The following is a 20992-nucleotide window of genomic DNA, read 5'->3' as shown; positions in this document are numbered from 1 at the left end:
AACAGGAGCAAATACACTCACACATTAATCTTGTGTGCCAGCCGACTTGTGGCAGAACTGCCTTTCCCACTGTAAAAACAAAAAAAAATCCTTCCAGTAGCACCTTAAAGACCAACTAAGTCAGTTCTTGGTATGAGCTTTCGTGTGCATGCACACTTCTTCAGATACACACTGCATGCACACGAAAGCTCATACCAAGAACTGACTTAGTTGGTCTTTAAGGTGCTACTGGAAGGAATTTTTTTTGTTTTGACTATGGCAGACCAACACGGCTACCTATCTTTCCCACTGTAATGTGTTATGAGACGATAGCTCTGGATAGTTGTTTCCCATGCACAGAATCTACATGTGGAGAAGGGAGCAATGGAACCATGGCTTGTGAACACCTACATAGGCAAAGTCTATAGAAAGGGGTTCTGAGGATATGGAAGATTATATGTGAGCAGCTACTCATACATTGGCTTTTACTAAGGAGACACCAATGCAGGATGTCAAGGCCAGATCCACAGTGTGGTCTTCTCTATGCATATGTGGAGAGCAACTGAATGGGGCTCATGATGCATAAGTTCTCACAATAGTTTAGCATGTTAGCTGTAATTCATGCTTACAAAACTTGCTCATAACTGAGCCAGACCATTGGTTGCTGAACCAAGTATTTAAAGGCAATGCTATGATTTGAAGCTCAGACCTTCTAAAACATGTGCTCTGCTATTGACCTAAGGCCCCTTCTTTGAGGGTATTTAAAGGCACAGCCCATTGTCTCTGATTAACTGGTCTTCTATATAATTTAGGGAGGTGATAACAATGGATACCTAACTCATCTATTTCTCTTGGAAATGTAATACTGGAACAGGTATTATGAGGGTGCGAGAAGGCAGTGAACACCCGGTCTTTATTTTATACACATCCTGTCAGCCTTCCAGGGTGCTTCAACAAATGTAGACGGGACTGCACTATAAACACAGTAATGGCATTTAAAAAATACATTTTTTATCAAAAATGTACATTAAATTTACAAAATTGCAATAAGTTAGCAAAAGCCAAGACAATGGAGTATACAATCAAAAACAGCCAGACGCAAAGCTGATTTAAATTTCAGTAGATGGAATGGCACTTCTGTTATCTGTTTGTGTCAGCAGCCCTTTTTGTATCAAGTCTTAACCTCGATTTGTTTTTCTTTAAAACAGAGGGAAATAATATGGAAACAATGGTCCAGGCGCTCTTCCGAGCGCATGAATAGCATTGCCACAAAATGCCATTAAATGAATGTGTAATATGGAGAGTTTGAAAAACAGACTGGCAACGAAACAAACACTCCATGTTATTTGTTGTTTAGCAGTAGATAGCTGCTAAATACTTCTTAATTACAATTTGTATTACTTTTATCCCATCTTCTTTTCTTTCTTTTTATTCTGTGGCTTAGCTCCTGCTTCCTTGTAAACTTCCTCAGGGAACACAAACTGCTGACTTTACATCTACTGACAGAAATGCCACAATATAAATTAAGTCAGGGATATGCTGGTTTTTTGGGGGGTGCCAACCTAGATAAAAAGCCACTATGCAGCTGCAGAGTATAAAACTGTCCAGCTGAGCACTGATAAAATTTATCACAAGGGCACATATGAGGAGGCAGCTTAGAGAACAATTCTGTGGTAAAATGTGTAACAGCAAAATAACTAATGGAACATCATTACTTAATTGTAAATGCATCACAAGCTTAGGGTCTGATGTTAGTCTTTGGACTAGAAGCCTCTTAGCTCCTCTGACTTTTAAAATTAAGTAGCCATGAACAACATTCAGAATACTGTGCATACTGTCGAAAGTGTCACTGTTAGGAATCTGTTAGTTCAGGTTCCTGTAACGTACATGGCTAATATCTAAAATATGAAATTGGGCTGAATCATGAGATTGTAAAGAATTAATGTACATATAGTTTCGTGCCTTGTTTTGAACTCTGAAGTGCCAAACTTCCCAAGTTTTTACTGGCAGCCACGAAGGCTACAAATGGGTGGCCCAGTCCAATGCGTGAACTTCAGCAGCCACAGCGCAAAACTGTAAGATTGTGTAATCGAAACAATTTAATTGCCAAAGGGACTGTTTCTGTTCTAGATGCTGCTGGGATCTCCCAGCTTCTCCTCCATCCTGCTATGGTTCTGGCAGTCAATCACAGCACGAAGTCCTCAGGCAAAAACCCAAGATACATTTGTTTCAGATCTATTTCAGGCCTGGAAAAGGCCAGATAGTTATTCTGCCAAAGATACAAATTTGAAAGTTTAAACAAATGTTAGCATCCATCAAAAAACATCCTACTTATTTATGGGAAAGATTTGGGTTTGAATCCAAATCCTCAGCTGGTGATAGAATTGTGTGCCCAGACAAAGTCTTACTGCAAGCCTACACAATTTGTAAGCCACCAAGCCAAATGCAGCTCACCAGCGAAGTATGGCAGCCTGCCAAGTCCTTGACATTCACCCTGTATTTTGCAGTCCCAGGCAGGCAACAAAATGGGAAATTTATTAAGTCCTTGGCAAGTCACTGTACATGATTGGTAGGCTGCGTTCTGATGGGAGTTGGTGGGCAGTCACAACTTGCCCCTTATTATTTTGTTTGTAGATTGAGCCAAAGAGGCTGACATAAAAGGTGTGACATACTCTAGACTTCAATATTCTGAAGGAACAGGCTGATGGCCAGGAATTGATGATTCTTGTAAGTGGGCAAGAAGGTCACCCAGATCTCACACACCAAAGGTGGGATTTGGCTAGACTGTAGTCCGGGAGAGACTGCTCAGAGCAGCTTCAGAGGGACACAGAAGCATATGGAACTGCCTTACACCAAGTCAGACCATTGCTCTATCCAGCTTAGTATTGTCTATCCTGAGTGCTGGCTCTAGGTGTTTGGGGACTCTTAGGCAACATGCATTGATGGTGGTGGTGGCATTCTTGAATGGGCTCAGCTACTGTTGCTTTATTCACTTGACCAATCTGGATAACTACTCAGACCACAAGGCAGGTGGAAGATGCTAGTCTAACTAATCTCTCTTGTAACTACTTGCATGCTTAGGGGGAATGGGTGTCAGCAAGGAGGAGGGGCAGGGGTTGGTAGTGGGTCCTCTGATAAGATATGGGCCTTGGCAGATGCCTGATGTTGCCTACAGCTGACACCAGCCTTGCCTACTCTCACATCAAAGGTCACAGCTCAACTCCTGTCTCCCAAATTATTACACATGGAGGAAGACTCTTCTCTACCTGCCAAGCATTTACTCTCTGTAGTTGTGGGTGTCAGGCTGTGTATATGTGCAGAAGGGAAGCAGTGTACTGGCATTTGTGTCTCTGAATCGAACCCAATTTCCACTACCAGAGAGCCCAGAAAAGAGGGCGGGAGCTGAAACCCAAAGAACAACAACATCAGCAACCAGTTTGTGAAGCCACCACAAAATTACTCCAAAAGGCAGAATAGCGACCAAAGTCTGAACTGTAATTTTCTAGGAACAGTGCTAGAAAGCAGGCCTTGTCCCTGGTAAATAAGGTGAATTGCAGCTTATGAATTCTGTGGAGACCTATAACTGAAGTGTTTGCACCTCTTTATTAGGATGCACACTTACTGATTTAAATAACAACAAACAATATCTAGACCCCTTAAAAGTCACTATTCCTAATTACTCACAGTCCAGAGAACCGGGAACTATATTGCCTAAGGTTTACATTTTTATTTATTTTATTTTATTCCAGAATACCTCAAGCAAAAAAGCAATTTGTGATTCAGGACAGCTACTGTGGTATGTCTATAAGCCAATTCTGTGTGACACATTGTCCTTGCTTTCTAAAGTGGGCTTCATCTCACTTTTAATGTGTGAAAGGAGAGATTATTCAACACCGTGGTAGACACATTTCTGTTCTCAAGAACACTGTGATATCATTAATCTTCTGGCAAGTCTGCAAAGCAGGTTGTATGAATGCAAGTATTTTGCAAGGCTATAAATAAAGTTTAAAGAGAAAAAGAGACAGAAAGAAAGGCTGGCTTCTTACAGCTTTTACTTCTGTAATACAAGCTTTATTAACTGTGCACTGGTTTACTAGTAATCACACTTTTTAAAAACTCTTTATTGCTTTTAGAAACCTCTTTATTTGTCCAGGAAATGTTGGGGGGGGGGGGGAGGAAGACATCTTATACCAGAGCTGTGCTAAGGCACACTAAAGAGAGAGAGAGATAGCAGTGATACAAAGGCTGTGATCCTAAGCATATTTAATTTGGAGCAAGGTCCATTAACACAGTGGAATTTTCTTCTGAGGATTGGGCTGCACACATAGGATTGGGTTGAAAAGCTATAGTTATGGCAGGCAATAAGAAAAGCTTAATTCAAGCTTATTTGCAAACACTGAACATTCAAAACACTGAACATATTTGAGAATGTTCCACATTACTGAATTGCTTCTACGATAGGAAGCAATTGCAGCTTCATTGCAGCTGAAGCATTGCTCTTCTTCAATTAGTTGGAAGCAGAATTAATAAAGTAGTTCCACAATGCAGTATATTATCCATCATTGCCTGGCCTCATGGTGAAGGTCCTTCTGTAATGTTTACTTGAAAGCAAATTCCATTCACGAAATGATAAATCCCCAACCTTGTTCAACAGTCGTTTCCCCTTTCCCACTTATATTCGCTAGTGCTTCATATTCACCACAGCAGTGGTTTTACACTTCTTAATTCTGTGTTTATAGTCAGTTCCTGGTTCCTGTGGAAGAGACTGATTTCATCTCATTTTTATTGTAAAGTAGTAATTTGCTAAGAGAGAAATTGAGAGGCAAAACAACAGAGAAAACCAGTAATTAAAGCACCCCATGAGGAGCAGCAACTGGTTATTTAAAAGGCAGTTGATTTTGCCCAACCAAAGATGGCCACCCTAACCAGATGCCCTTGGCAACCCTATATGCAAGGCCTGAGTGCAACAGCACTCCATGTTCCTGCAGCTTCCCACAACTGGCTTTCAGAGTCACACTGCTTCAGACAGTAGAGGTAGAACATAGTCACTGTCACTAGTAGCCATTGATAGCCGTATCCTCCATGAATTTGTCTAATCCTTTTTTTAAAGCCATCCATGTTCGTGGTCATCATTGCATCTTATGGGAACACATTCCACAACTGAACCAGGTACTGCACAAAGAAGTACTTTCTTTTCGCCTGTGCTGAATCTTCCAACATTCATCTGAGTTCTAGCATGATGAGAGAGGGAGAAAAAAAATGTTATCTAGCTGCCTATTATATATTTATTTCCCAAATTAATATGCTGTTCGATTGCAATAAAATCGCTAAGTGGATTATTATCATTACATTTATTCCAGTTTTTCTTCATAGAGCTCAAGGTGTCACACCTGGTTCTCATTTTATCCTCACAACAACCCTGTGAGGTAGGTTAGACTGAGGGACAGTGACAGGCCCAAAGTCATCCAGTGAGCTTCATGACTGAGTGTGGATTTGAATCCTGGTCTCTCAGGTCCTAGACCAACACTCTGAAACCAGGATTTTCCAGTGTTTACAATCAATATATATTTACATTCTTTTTCATATTTCTGCTTAACACAGCACCTTGGTAGGTATTATTCTTTGAACCTTCAAAATGAGCTTTTATCAGACAGTCTGCAGGGAAAGTTCTAGAAAGAGCAGAAAGAACTTCTGCTTAGAAATGTGGCTTTGAGATCCAGTCAACCTTGTATTCAAAAAAGTTGAAATGTATTAGCTCTCATTTCTTCATGCATATCAAAATCTTACAGTATATTTATCAACCTCTTCTTTAAAAGATGGCATGTGGGTGATCTTTCAGATCCATTACTTTCTCTACTCTGCAGAAAACCAGCAATACAATGACGAAGGACAGGACAGGGGCATTTGCTTAAATATAGAAGTGTGGCTGTTAGAATTTGCTCAGAAATTTGGAGTGATGGTAGAACTCAGTCCCTAGGGAGAAATGATTAGTGCTCAGATTGCCAGAATGAGGAGAAATGGTCCTAGGTGCATGTTAAGCTGCACAATGCTTATGATACATTGTCTTTGTAATTTGTCACACAGGTGTCACAACTACTTATGTGAGTCAGTGACATTTCTTTGACAATCTGATCATATTTGTCTTTTGTTTCCTATGACACGGCACCAATCAAGCTCTCATTTCTTAGCAGGGATCATTCCATACTTAATAGAATCACTTTCCCCTAAGGAACTGCATGGGCTTGTAGCAAAAGCAGTTAAGAAGTAGGCTATTTTTATTCTGAGAGCAACAGGAGAAAGTTAGCCCTGCAGGAAATAGGATGTGTAGGATGCTTAGGCATTGCAGTAAGGAATCATTACACTTGAGGAGAACAGAAGGCCATCAAAACTCAACTTTCACCTCCCCAGCAGATCCTTCACAAGCCAGTTCATCTGCAGGTTAAACCAAGGGAGAGAGCTGGAATGAACAAGGTGTTTGTAGAGAACTCAGGGTCACTTCTTGCTTTGCGTTTTTTGCACTCTCTTTCAGGTACCCAAGTGCAAAAAGAAAGAAAGAAAGAAAGAAAGAAAGAAAGAAAGAAAGAAAGATGAATATACTTTTCATGATTCAAAAATGGCACATGAGGCTTACTAACAGATAAATGGGGTTAGAATTGCATCCTATATGAAGGTTTGAACCTGGATGTCTGTTAGTCCAACGTTCTATCCATTGCAGCTTGCTAGCTTTCAATTAGGGGCCTGGCCTCTCTGCCTTTGCCTGGTCAAAACGTATACACAGTGCTTTCCACTTGTTGCTTCTTAGGATCAAGCTCATGTCAGGAACCCGCAACTGAAGACCCACCAGAAATTGGTGCCCACAGTTGTAGTGTACCTTCCAAAATTTCTCCAATGAAAATAGGGATGTCCTGAGGAAAAGAGAGGTGTTCTGGGATCAAATCAGAAACTGGGACAGTTTCTGTAAATCCAGGGCTGTCCTTGGAAAATAGGGACACTTGGAGGGTCTGAGTCTCTCCCTAACAAAAGAGAACAATGGCTGTCTTTCTGGATTTGAAATTCAGAACCCAACATTAATGGCCTAAAAAGAGGAAGGGGGAGCATTCTTGCCATTCATTATCTTCCAAAGTTAATCACCATTTCAAGTGACTGATGAGGCTTCTCTCTCTGTCTGTCTCTAAAACAGGTTTTAACAGAACAGTGTCCAGAAGTTGTTGAATATAAGCTTTCGGTTTAGGTCCATCACAGGCAAGGTTGCACATTTTAGTTTGAATGGTTCCATGGTGATGATGTCATTTCTCCACAATGGATTCTGGGCAAGGTTTTGTTACTTAGACAAAATAACATCTAGCCAAACTTAAATAGTAGGGGTTGGTAAAATTCAGGTGCCTGAAATGAGGCCATTTCACTTTTTATTTTCAAGGGAGGGGAAGTAATGAAATTCACTTCTGTTTTGAGTGGGGGCTTATTCTTAACAGTAGTGTGACAGTGACTCCTCTCTCTCTCTCTCTCTCTCTCTCTCTCTCTCTGTGTGTGTGTGTGTGTGTGTATGCATACGTGTGCATGCAAACACCATTATTTCCCCACTGCTAAAGGTGGCAGGAGGGCCCTGTCAGGAGCCCAACTCAAGTATGCAGTGGATTCACCAAACAAATAAGCAAACAAAAAACACTGTAGTTTTTTAAAATGTATATTGGAAACAAATTGCTTTCACTGAGCCAATTCTGAATTGACCGTGAGGGGGGTGGATGGGGAGTTTGGCCTATTACTAGTCCCCCTGTCCCATTAAGGAATGTCAATTCTACAAATTGTATTTGTGCTGCCTTACCCACACTGATGAACTTAAAATACCTACCTTGCTTCATAAAAGCAATGGCAAACCTTGTGATGAAATTGCAGAGATGCCACATTTGAAGTTTGTGGAGTGGCCAGGTTAACATTGTTCAGAGAAATTAGCAGACACAATTAACCAGGTTCCTGTCTGCGCAAGGTGAAATGGAAGCACTGAATGCCACCCATTCAGTGTTTTTAATGGTTTCAACAAGGATGGAATAAGAACAGGTTTATGACCAGGGAGATGAACAGCATGAGACTTCTACCCCATTTAATACGATGCATACCTCTCAGTGGGAAAAGAACAAAAACAAAACAGGGCATGCAGGGATATCAGCAATAAGTAGTGCAATGTGATGCTGACTGTCCCACCTCATATAATTTTCAATCACAGATTATGCCTATCAGCTTCCAGTGTAGACCATTGCAGCATGATCCTATGTCAGTTTACTGCAAAGTAAATTTCTTTGACTTCAATAGGACTAATGCCCCCAGCCTAGTATGTGTGTACAGGGCTGCAGCCTTAGTTAACCTTGTCACTTAGAGAAAAGTGTCATTTCTAGCTCTGTAGGAAGGACACCAGGGTTTTTAAAGAAAATGCTTTTTAGGATCGCTTCCAAACTCTAATTCATTTCATCCCTTTGGAAATGATTCTTCTCTGGGGCTGCACAATAAAGAAATGCTAGGGCTGTGGCTTGGCTCCTACCAGAGCTCTGTTAAAGGAGGCTTCCAATATAGGAAAATAATTTCCTTTTATGAAGAGTGCTTTTATGATTGATTTAATTTTAATTTTACATGCTACTTCCAATGCTCGTCTCAACCAATGGGTTTTTACAGGCTGTTTCTGCAGCTGTGCTTTGCTTTGTTGCCTGAACAGTCTTTCAAATCTACTCTGGTGCTGTCTTAACCTGCTGTTAGCCCATTACTTGAAATCTGTGGGAGGAGAAAGAGACAAATTGTGTCACTGTTCCTTATCAAAGGACCACACAGTTGCTTGCCACTTTGACTCCATGATGGATAGTTATCTTGAGGTATGACAGGTGGGAGAGTAGAAATTTCCAAGGAAACAATGCAGGGGCCCAGTCACATTTTGTTATTGACACTTAACGTGATAAGCACATAGGGTTAATCTATCTCTTATATTATCCCAAACCACCTTTCTCTTTGTCTGCAAGATGCTGCCTTTTTCTCATCAGATCGACACTGCAGGAAACAGGTCAAGGAGATAGCAAACAACATCCCCCCTTTCCCACATTTTTTTATTTGCAGGATCAAATTACAAAGAAGCCCAGCAGACTACATTCAGTGCAGAGGCCTACCAAAAAACATATTCTTTTGTAAAAACATGTTGCCATTATTTTGGGGGGGCCCACAAGGGTCATGTGCCTCCATGTTTTTGCCCTTTGGGAGGGGGAAAATGTGACTGTCATATATATGGTGATGCTCTAGCGTTTCTGAATGACTCACACACTGACAGGGCCATCAAAATGGTTACAGCACTTCCCCCAGCAGATGGAAATCTGAAATTTGGTGCATTCAATTGACTCCAAGACACTTACTGAAATGTCTAAAAATGCCTCTTACCTGACTTCAAACTATGCAGTGTGCTTCTCAAGCACAGACCACAAGCTGAGCCGCAATTCAGAATTTAGGGCAGCCTGTGGGACTTCTCTACAGAATGGCAAACTTGGGTTGTGGGGAGCTTTTCCTTGACACCCAGCAAAAAAACCCAGTGCTTTTTCATATATTTCACTGTCAATTTTTGTCTAAGACCTCTAAACCGAATAAAATTTGAAAATTGAAACAAAAAGTAAGAGAATACCCCATGCTCCAACAAGTGACGGCTGGAACCTTTGTTCCACTTGCCACAAAAATCCCACCACAAATGACCTCTCTGTGGTGACGGAGACCCATTTGCCCATTTAGAAGCACTACCTGGAAGGGGTTCTGCAGTTCCCATGTCCTTCTCTGCCCTTTTGGCAGACAGCTGAGTGGGCATGGAGACTCTCAACTTGAAGGTTGGGCTCTGTAGGTGTTTCTAAATATTACAGGCTGGGCAGGGATCAGTCGCCAATGCTATGAGGGTGGCAGTTTTCTACAATATTCTAGTAGTGACTGTAATGAGCTTTAGTTAGCCTTCAATCTGCCACAAGACTCTTTATCTATGTATGGATTAGTGGCTGATGATGCAGTAAGATTGCTTTCCACTGCTGCATTCCAAGTCACATTTTTAGGTTGCTGTACACACCAAAGAGAGAGCAATGATGTCTTTAACCAATGTGCACTGCCAGATTTATTTCCCTGTTTCCCAGATTTCAGTAAAGCTGTACTCTACACATACACTGCAATCTGCACATGTGTAATGGCTGCCTCAAATGTACACACCTCAGCTTAACCACAGTTTATGTTTTCAAATCAGATGGGAGTGGATTGAGGAAAAATGCACCAAAAAGGAGTGTTTCTTGAGACGTTGCAGGATATATAGAGACATATATTGTGGCTAAAATCATGTGTACTCAGCTTCAAACACCGACAGTGGGAGTGCACTGGAGCCAGAGCAAATGGTAATGTGTACACAGCCTTTGACTTTGATTCAACAAAACATATGGGTAGTGGCAAGGTCTGCAGCTAAGTAATTCTAGACCCTGGTTTAAATGGTCACACAGGCCTCCCATTTAGATGACCATGGGAGGTATTTCAGTTATCATTTCCTTCCTTCTGGCCATTGCATGCAAAATATAGAATCACAGAATTGTAGAGTTGGAAGTGACCATGAGGGTAAATACAGTCCAACACCTGCAATGCAAGTGTGTGTGTGTGTGTGTGTTTGTGTGTTCTTATCTGTAAGACACCTTGAGTCCCTGTCAGGAGAAAGGTGGGGTTTAAATAAGTATAATATAATTATAATAAACTGATGATGTTGATAATTACATGAATAAAACTGAGTTGGCATCTGCTGTCCTTGTGCTAAGAGTATTTATTTGGGAATAAGTTGTGTGTTTTTTTTAAAGGACTATATATATTTAAAGCAAAAATAATAAGATGAACAGCTGTCATCATGTACATGCCCAACCAGCTGCCCCTTGACTATAAAGTGTTTTTAAAACACCTGTTTTCCACTGTCTCCATCATCTGCACCTCCCTGAGTAGTCACTTTGGGGGGTCCTGGACTGTGGAGCTCTGGCCTCAGCCCCAAGAACCCACCCTAGATGTATTGCTGTGCCAGTAGACCTTTAACCCCCAATGAACCCATGCTGAACAGTTGTTCAGTGGAGAAGGGGGGGAGGGAGATTGAATCCAGTCTTCTGCTCCCCTTCCTGAATAGTCTCAAATCAGCAGGATTTGAGCAGTGTTCAAAAGGGTGATGGGTGGGCTTCTCATCCAGCTGGTGATCCATGCATGAGCAGATAACCCTGGCTTCAAGGCACCACTTTCTTCTGCATTGCCTCAAAATGATTGTTAGCCAAAGCTAGAAAGAAAACACAGAAATATTCCGCTGTAGGAAAGACGAAGGGAGCCAACAGATTTCACTTCCTCCTCCTAAATCGTCTGCTTTTGTTTTTGTCATTGTTCCTTTTATTAATGATTATTTGGTGTAAGGTAATGAATCAAGGTGTGTGTGTGTTTGGGGACCCTCATCCTTCCTTACTTTGAATACTTTGTGGAGCACACAGCATGTGCTTGGCTGCACCATCTGCTTTCCTGTTACAATTACCTTTCTACGCAGAAGGGTGACCTGCTAGGTTTACAGCTGCCCTTTGGCCGATATCATCACTCCATAACCTCCAGCCCCCTTGTCCCTTTGCTCCTTTCCCCTAAAACATGGTTCTCACATACTTTTCCTTCTCCCATTCTGACTGCAACAGCTGAACTGCACAAATCTCAAAGAGCAGCAGCAGAAGACGCCCCAGACGGCAGCAGCAGCACTAGTAAATGTGAAAACATGCCAACATGAAGCTAACATCCCTTTGACTAACAAGGTCCAAAACCAGGGTTTAGTCAATGTTATTTGTTGGACAAAGTGGATGGCATCCGTTCCTTTGGTTTAAAATTGGTGGAATTGACAAGATGGGACAGAGGAGTAGAGCAGACCTGGAAGTACCACTAAACGACTTTGTCACTATAGATAGGTTGTACTAATCAATCAATCAATCAATCAATCAATCAATTAAAATGGATATGGGAATAATGACCCACTAGGCGGGATTGTTGTAAAGATTACTAAAACAAAGTATGCAAAGTAATCTGAGCACTTTTGAAAAGCGCTTAATAAATACCAACAATATCAGCATTATTATTGTCTGATTTTTCTGAGACAATTTCATTAATTTTCAAGAGCTGGTAGTAAGGCAGGGGTTGCCAGTGTCCATGGGTGCAGAAATGCTGAAACTAGAAGCATTGTAGCCAACTGAATAGGTTGCTCTGTGTACTTTGTTTCATGTCTCTGTCTCTGTCTCTGTCTCTGTCTCTGTCTCTGTCTCTGTCTCTGTCTCTCTCTCTCTCTCTCTCTCTCTGTGTGTGTGTGTGTGTGTGTGTGTGTGTGAGAGAGAGAGAGAGAGAGAGAGATGCTTGCTAATAGGGATGGATGGATCTCTTAATTTTGGTAATCCTAGTTTTTCATTTTTCCAAACTTAAATTCAGCTCTCCACATTTCTGCAGCAGCAATTTGTGGATTTTTTTGACTCCTCATGAAAATCCATCAGCGTTTCAATATGAATTTGTCCTAGTAAACACACTTTTAGATGTAGTTTGACAATTGTTCATACTTTGGAAGGAGTTCTCCCTAATCTAACATGTTATTTTCAGCAATATATTTATTTCTAGGCACACTTTTGCCTAATGCATGCCTTTGTAGAAACATACTTTCGTTGAAGAACAGCATTACAAAATTCAGATAAGTGCAAATCCTGAGGGATAGGTGTGTTTCGGTTAACATATTGTTGAAGTAAATGCAAATTGGGTGGGTTCACCTTTAAATGTGAACTGAATCAAATTTCTCCTCCATCCCAACTTGTGTCCATGTGCTAAGGATTTTGGGATATTGTTTATTAAATTTATTTTGGGGTATTATTTATTTTTAATTTAAACTGGGGTGCTCTCTCTGTTCTTTCGCCCATTCTTCTGATGTGTGAATTCAGCGTGGCTCATCCCCAAACCCATTTCATCTACTGCAAACTGCCCCAATATCTACCAGTAGATTTCCAATCTTCCTTCTGCCCACCCTTGCTCTAGATAGGGTACAAATGAGCCCTCGGTGTCTGGGCAAAGCTATTGTCCAAGGCAAAACTCACCCTATTAATGGCTGGTGCTCAAGTGACAAAAATGATCTGGGAGACAAACAATAGATGGACTATCAGGGGATTTTTGACAACTGCATTTCCGTTAATATGAGGTTTTTCCTCTCTCTGTTTCTTTTCTCCCACTCTTTGTCTTTCTTGCATGCTTAGAGTAACTCTCCGGGGAAGGACTGTCTCTTAATATGTGCATGAACAGGCCTTCCCACAATAAGATCCAGTTCTTAGAATGGCACCTGCAGGCACTCTGTATTATAAAATAATAGTTTAAGACTTTCGAAGATGACAAAACTCAAAGTTCCCTTTCAAATTTATAAAAATGACACTCTCTATTGATCTAGGCTTAGGACAGGGATAGTGTCAAAACAGCAGTAGTAGCTAAGGCACAAATGTACAACGTTATTGTTCAGAGCGTGTACGTATAAGGCCTATTAGGCTTTGATTTGTTCACGATCGCGCTTACCACTTTGTTAAAAAATAAAAGGAGAGGAAGAAAAACAATAGTCCTCTGTTCATACAAGTTAGGTTTTGCTCTTGTTAAAGCAGTCAGGGATTCAGACTGTATTCTAGCATGCCTTAAGAAAGGCAGGACGAGCAGGGGAAAGTACATATTGAATGAAAGGACACACACAATGGGATTTACAATGCTTTACTTCATTCTGAGCAATTCTTCCACATAATGCCGTTCATCTTTTGTTTCTTGTTCCATCAGAGGAGAGACGGGGGTGAACTCAAACATGGTGTTGGCAGAATTTATTAAGGTGAAGAAATGTTTCCACTTCTAGCAAAATGGATTTCGAACCTGTTCAAGTACCTCCATCATCATGTGGATGGACTTTGAATACTTTGATTTAATGCCACCACAGAAGCTCTCTCCATAATAGTGGCACCAGTACATGTCATAGCAGCAAGATGGTGGCATTGTGAGGGATAAAGCAGTTCAACTGACCAGGGCTTTTTATTTGTTTTGCTATAGCACCATTATGTGAAAGAGAGAGGGGAAACTGGCCTTAAAGTGCTGGAGGATCACATTTTATATTGAAAAAGTACATCTTATTATTATTGCCTGTGGCAAATGCATGAAGTGGAACTGTTAGCAGGTAAACATTTGAAGAAAACTGTCATTCATGTATTGCCTCATTTACTTCACATGGTTATTGTGAGGATAAAATGGGGAGGGAAAGAAGAATGATGTATATCGTATTGAGCTCTTTGGAGGAAAAGTGGACTATAAATGTAATGATACATAAATAACAGTGTGCAGGAAGAAAGAGGCAATATTGCACCCCACTCTACTCCATGAGTGTTGCTACATGATTTATTTGAGACCATCACCCAAGGCCCTCAGAAGTCTCAGATTCTGCAAGGCATGTCTGTGTGAATTCACCCTTAGCCTCTGGCACTCTCTTCTCTTTCTCACATCAGTCCCAAAACTCATGACCTTTAAAAGTGCCTTGGGTGAACATGCCATTCATGTTCTTCCCCATCTTACCTCAAACTGTACAAAGCCAAGCCCATAGTCACTCTGCTTCACACCAAAACCACTTGAAAAAGGGGTGCTCTCTTCTCTGCTGTTTTGCAAAACACCAACAATAAACATCACGCTTCTCCGCTCCACTTCCTCAGTGGTGCTGCTGGAGTTCAGCAGCCCACAGTGTAAGTATACACAACGGAGAGGAAAGGAAACACCTCCCCCCTGCCCCATCCGTTCCTCTTGCTGGAGGTGCTATGGCTGGGGAAAGGGATGCATATACAGTGGTACCTCAGGTTAAGTACTTAATTTGTTCCGGAGGTCCGTACGTAACCTGAAACTGTTCTTAACCTGAAGCACCACTTTAGCTAATGGGGCCTCCTGCTGCCGCCGCGCCGCTGGAGCACGATTTCTGTTCTCATCCTGAAGCAAAGTTCTTAACCTGAAGCACTATTTCTGGGTTAGCAGAGTCTGTAACCTGAAGCGTATGTAACCTGACGTACCACTGTAGAAAATGCCTCCTGGTTTGAGCAAAAGCAGCAGTGGCAGAGAATAGGAAAGCCACCCCTCTCCAGTCACCAAGCTCTTATCCAATTATCTGTTCATGCTCTAACTTGGGACTCACTGGCCACTGCTGCCTTGCTGCCCTGCAGTTAACATTGCACTGACCACCCATGAGTTTGGATTGTATCACTTGCATTGTTTTGTGTCACTGCAGCTTCTTGACATCATGGAGCTGAGCTGGTATAATTGTGTGAAACGATCGTGGGTGCTTCAAGTGCACAGGATGTCAGCATTTTCAGTGTGGTTTCTGTGAGGGAAAGGAACATTGCTAGTTTTGCTGGGATGGAAGCCTACCACAGAGAGGAGCGGGGCCAGGTAAGCCCTGCCCTGCATAATCAATCACAAGATGCAGTGCACACCCCCCATTTGAATGCCAATGTCCATCAACTTTGGGGCCCCCCGGCCCCTCAAAAAAATTTTTTGGGGGGGCAAAAGGATCTCAGCCCCTAGGAGTTGGCTCCTATGACCTCCCACAACCTCTGATACCTTTTTGGACCAGAGGGCCAGATCACAATCTGTCCCTACCCCATGGGGAAAATTTGACAAGAGGGTTGGACAACCCACCAGTACTAGCCGTGTGATGGAGCTGCCCATGGGGGACTCAGTTGCACAGTTCGTTCAGCTGCATTTCTACCTACCATACATCTGAGACTACATATAGGGACAGGTGAGCGTGATGTGGGAAAAACAGCCTTGTGGGCCAAACTGGGACCCACCCCGGGCCAAATTTGGCCCACAGGCTGGATGTTACCCACCCTTGAAGATCAGGTAAGTGCCTCTGGGTCCACTACAGTTCAGATGAGAGTGTCTGGGGCAACCCATCCAGATGGTCAGGGTATAAATAATAACATTGTTTTTATTATTATTATAAATGAAATATTCTACATGGATGTCTGCTGTTCATCTCACAGGGCAGGGCCTGTTGTGAACTGGGTGCCATTAAAGAGCAGCAGACTGTCGGTTATTTGTTTACTTTCTTCTTGATTTAATTTCGGGGGGGGGGGATCATTTGGATATTTTGCCTCAAGTGCCTTGGCATTTTTTTGGAAAATAAATAGAGCATTGGGAGCATCAAACACATAGGCAGAGAGGCACAGAATCTTCTCACTTCCACATATGTATCTAAAATAGTGATGATGATATCATGACTAGTTTTGGCTCCACCAATGTGGTTTGTGATGGAGAGAGAGTCACTCTGGATGAAATTCTCTTCTTCCCACTCTAATACTACTGTTCAGAAATCATTAGATGGTTAGTTTGAAGGACAGGTTTTCGGTTTTGCTTTGTTTCTTATCCCAGCCTTCTTGTGCACTTCAAGTGCTTTCTAATTACGCCACATTCCTCGAAAACAGATGCTTTTAATATTCAACTTGAGAATTTTATAAGCTATACAAATATTTTGTTTGTGGTATTTTCTGGGGCTCCTGGCCAAAATATGCTAGTCAGAGCTTCAGAAGACCATTTTATTATCCTGGAACTTGTAGCAATTCAGTGTCTAAACAGTTTTCACTTTCCCCCTGTAAAATTAACATGGTGTTATATGGCCATGGCTGTGTCTTCTAGCCATATTTGCTTACTATTGGATTTTGATATTTTTGCACAGTTTTCTGCTCCAATCGGAACATTAAAACAATTAAAGCAACCTTTTCACCACAACGGTAGATTATCCTCATTTCCCTTTGCATCTGCCTTTGCTGTTACAGATCACTGCAGCTTACAGAAGCCTGCCAATTTTGATACTAGGCCTTTCCTTTGCTGCCAGATTGGTCATGCAGGATACTGGGCATATTTACAACAAAAGCTTCCATTATTTTGGCACCTTTGAGATATATTCCTCTCTCTTTCTTCTTGACTTCCCTGAATGCTCCTTGCTTTCTCTATGTTATCATTGGGCTCAGGACCCCCAAATAGCTGCTTTCCACCACATATACAGGCCCTGAGATGGACATCTGAGGCCTTTCCCTGCCTCTGGCAGTGGTCTGGAGGATGGCAGGAAGAGAATGGGTATTTTCTTTAGTAGCTTCCCCTCTATGATGATAACGCCAAGTTTGCAGCTTCGATCCCTGTATGGGACAACTACATATTCCTGCATTGGAGGAGGTTACATCCCACCCAGCTCTATAATTCTATGAATTCTATGAATGACCCAGATTTTGGTGGTCAAATGGCTCAGTTGCTTGGAGCATGGAATGCCCTCTCCAAGGACCCCTTCAACATCTGGTGCCAGCTTAGTTATTGCCTCCCCCCCTCCCGAGCATTTGGAAGCTGCAATGATTGGATATATCTTTTTTCTGATAGTATTTGTAATATATTTACTGTACCATTCTGTTTTATTGTTTTTTTGTAAATTACGGTACTTTGGGACGTTCTGTAGTGGGAAGTGATTCATAAATACAATAAGCCAAACTAAACTACCAGGTTGGAGAGAGAGAGAGAGAGAGAGAGAGAGAGAGAGAGAGAGAGAGAATATCAATTAATTAAAACAGATTTTTTTGGCAAGAAGTCAAATATATAACCTAACTTTAAAAGAAAAGAAAAAAATGAAGGCCAGCATAGAGGTGACGTCACATATGACTTTCCTCTTAATGTGCAGTTTTTTTAACAGAGCAAATTACACCATCTGGGGGAGTTGCTAAATCTAATATCTGCATTGGATATAAATCCTCCACTAGTGAATTTCATGCTAGGGATGAATATATTAACCCAGGAATTGATTGACAAGTGTATTTGGGGACCCTGTGGGAAACTGCCATCCACGTGATCCCCAAGACATGCTCCCGCAAAAGGTGTCTTAAACTAGAGTTAACAGAGCAGCAGAACTGAGGGAGGAGGAAAGCAGTTCCAATTTTGCTCCTTTGCATGGAACTGCAGTTTGTATCTCAAAAACGAGTATTGTGGAGCTTGGAATGGTGCAGAAAAGGGCAGCTGAAATGATCAAAGGGCTGTTTAGCTTGAGTATTTTGGAGGCTATACAATTCAGAAAAGTTGCAATGTCTGGGACGTGACAGAGATTTTATAAAATTGTGCACAAAATGGATATTTTTCTTCCTCTCTCATAGTACTGGAACCTGAGGACATCAAATGAAGCTAAATAATAGGAGGTTCAGGATAGAGAAAAGGAAGTACCGGTACTTTGCTACACAGCACATAGTTCAACAATTATTATTATTATTATTATTCATTTCATTTCTATGCTGCTTTATATTTTTAAGGAAAAAAATCTCAAAGCAGTTTACAACCTACAGTAAAACTTCAAATAAAGCTATTGAGAATAAAACATTACAGCAGAAAGTCAAAAGCAGCAACATTGACAGGAAACTAAAATATTTTCTTAAAGATTTCAAAATAAAACATTGCAAAGCAGGTCAACTACATAATACATATTAATGCAACAAAGTTAACAAAAAAAACCTTAAAGCATTTTAACATAAAAACATTACTAAAAGAAGTCAAATATAAAATGCACGTTTAAAACGGCATATTTAGCAAGAACATAAAACATAAGTATAGACCATATCTGCTGCTCTTGCTGCCAATACTGCCAATGGTATTGCCCTTAATAACTGGAGGACCAAAGGTTCTCCACCAACTTAGATGGCTTTAAAAGGAAACCAGACAAATTTATGGAAGATATGGCTATCAGTGGATGCTAAACATAATGGAAGTGTATTACTACCTCAAGGATTAAAGGCCTCGATCTACCACTGACAGCAACTATGTTTCAGCTTACACATTTGAAGGATGACTCAAAATTGAGTATTTCACTCATGTTAGTTGTATTCAGAGATAAGAAAATTCTAACTGCATTGGGATTCAGCAGGAGCAAGTCCCACTAAACTCTGTAAACATTTACAGAATGGTTTTTTTTTTGGATTATTTGTAGAATGGTATCCCTTAGAAAGATTTACCACTGAAATTACAGCAAAGAATGCAGTCTTTCTACACCACTGTCTTCCTGTTGTTTCTTGGATACCGGTTAGAGTTGATTGATCCTGCATGTTGAAAATATCACCCAAGACTTATGGAAACCTGACCGATTCCCTAATATGTTTATGGTGTGTGTGTGTGTGTGTGTGTGTGTGTGTGTGTGTGCATTTTAAAGCCCCACTTGTAAAACAGATGCTTACGTCGCTGGTTCACCCCAGTTTGAATATGAGGAACAGATTTTGATGATTCCATGAAGAATATTCATTTGTTTGAGCATAAGGCCAAGAAGCACATTTTGAAGAGTGCATTTGCTTTTCATTTAGAGATTGAAAAGCTCCTTCTGTGGCCACTTTAAAGCAGTTGTGCACAGTTGTAGATGCCTGCAATGCATGGCTGCAACCATCGCTCCACATGCCCGCAGTTGGCATTAAGGTCTACCTTCAGAAGAACGGCAACAAATGAGGTTTCCTTTCTTTCAGCCAGATCCCTTCACGACTCTTTGGTACGAAAGGATATCATATCAGGATTACAGATGTCCCTCTCACACCAAGAACACAGCAAGCTGGCAGTTTAATTGCAGTTAGATTTATTAGTATTTACACAGTGGTTTCAGTCCTAGCTCACAGCTCAATCATCTGCCGAAGACGACGTTGAGCTCACTGAAGGGCGGGTCCTCCGCCAACAGGATATCCTCCATCGGCCTCCCCTCCTACTGTTGGACTGACGCCAAGCCTGGACCCTACTGCTTTGTCATGTCCGTGGGAACTTAGGGGCAGTTTGCCCATCCCCCTCTGGAGCCATCTCTAAAGGCTGCAGCTCCTCTGAACCTGCCTCTGTTTGACCTACGCTAACTTGGGAATTCACAGCCAGCACTCCAGGACAGGAGGGGCTTGCATCACTCTCAGTATGGGAAGGAAGCAAGCCTCTGTTTTCCCCAGCCTGCCACCCCTCCTCTTCGAAGTCCCCGCTGTCGCTCTGGGAAGGGACATTCCTGACATATCACAACTCAGAAGCTCAAATGTCAGGTTCACATTTATCCTTCCACTGCTGTCCCTTCTCTATGAAGTGTTCTAAAGCAGGAATGGCTGGTTCAGTAATCATGCTTGTTTCCCCCTGGACTTTTAAAAACAGGAGGTTGTTTATTTATTTGTTTTAAAATTGCCAGCAGCTGAACACAGGACAACCTTTAGACCAGGGGTCTCCAACTTGGTGTCCTTCAAATATGTTGGACTCCAGCATTCAACGGCCCCAGTCAAGATGGCCAATGGCTTGTCCATGACATCTGGAGGATATTGCATTTGTTGAAGGCAATTTACGATCAAGTCTAGAAACATACAAAATTGTAAAATGTGTTTTAATGTATTTTAACTATTGTTTTTAACTAATTGCTTTTATTATTTTTAATTTTATAATGAAAGTTTTTAAAATGTTGGAAGCTGCCTTGAATCCCAGTGTGGGGAAAGGCAGAATGTAAATACATTAAACAACAACGAGTATCATAATTTAAACAATCCAATCAATACACAATCTATAAAACACCCTCTTCCACGGGGGAGGAGGAACATATCAGAACACCCCAAGCAGCATTAACAAAAAGCAGCATTAACAACAAGGGATATCTTAATACTTAGAATACTTCTAAACCTTCTCACCATTCAAGGCAAGGGGAGATCCAAGGAAGACAAAAAGCCCTCAAGCATCAGAGAGCCAGTAAGTGGAAGGGCAAAAATCTAGTGCTGGGCCAAACCTTTTGTTGACATCTTTTCCAACAGTTTCAAAAACGGGGTGAAGATAGCTTTAGCCTTCCTTTAGCTGGCAAATAATAATAATAATATAATAATAATTTATTATTTATACCCCGCCCATCTGGCTGGGCCTCCCCAGCCACTCTGGGCGGCTTCCAAAAGAATATTAAAATACTATGATACAT

At 41.4% G+C, this 20992-nt stretch overlaps 1 protein-coding gene across 1 annotated transcript in view; it reads right to left on the bottom strand.

The window, feature by feature from the left end:
* MBLAC2 (metallo-beta-lactamase domain containing 2) overlaps window positions 1–20992 on the bottom strand; it is a 643282-nt gene that overhangs the window by 65894 nt on the left and 556396 nt on the right. The gene's annotated exons all lie outside the window — the stretch shown is intronic.

The sequence above is a fragment of the Podarcis cretensis genome (genome assembly GCF_951804945.1).
Source record: "Podarcis cretensis genome assembly, chromosome: 11".
NCBI lineage: Eukaryota > Metazoa > Chordata > Lepidosauria > Squamata > Lacertidae > Podarcis > Podarcis cretensis.
This window is presented reverse-complemented; position numbering and strand designations above follow the sequence as displayed.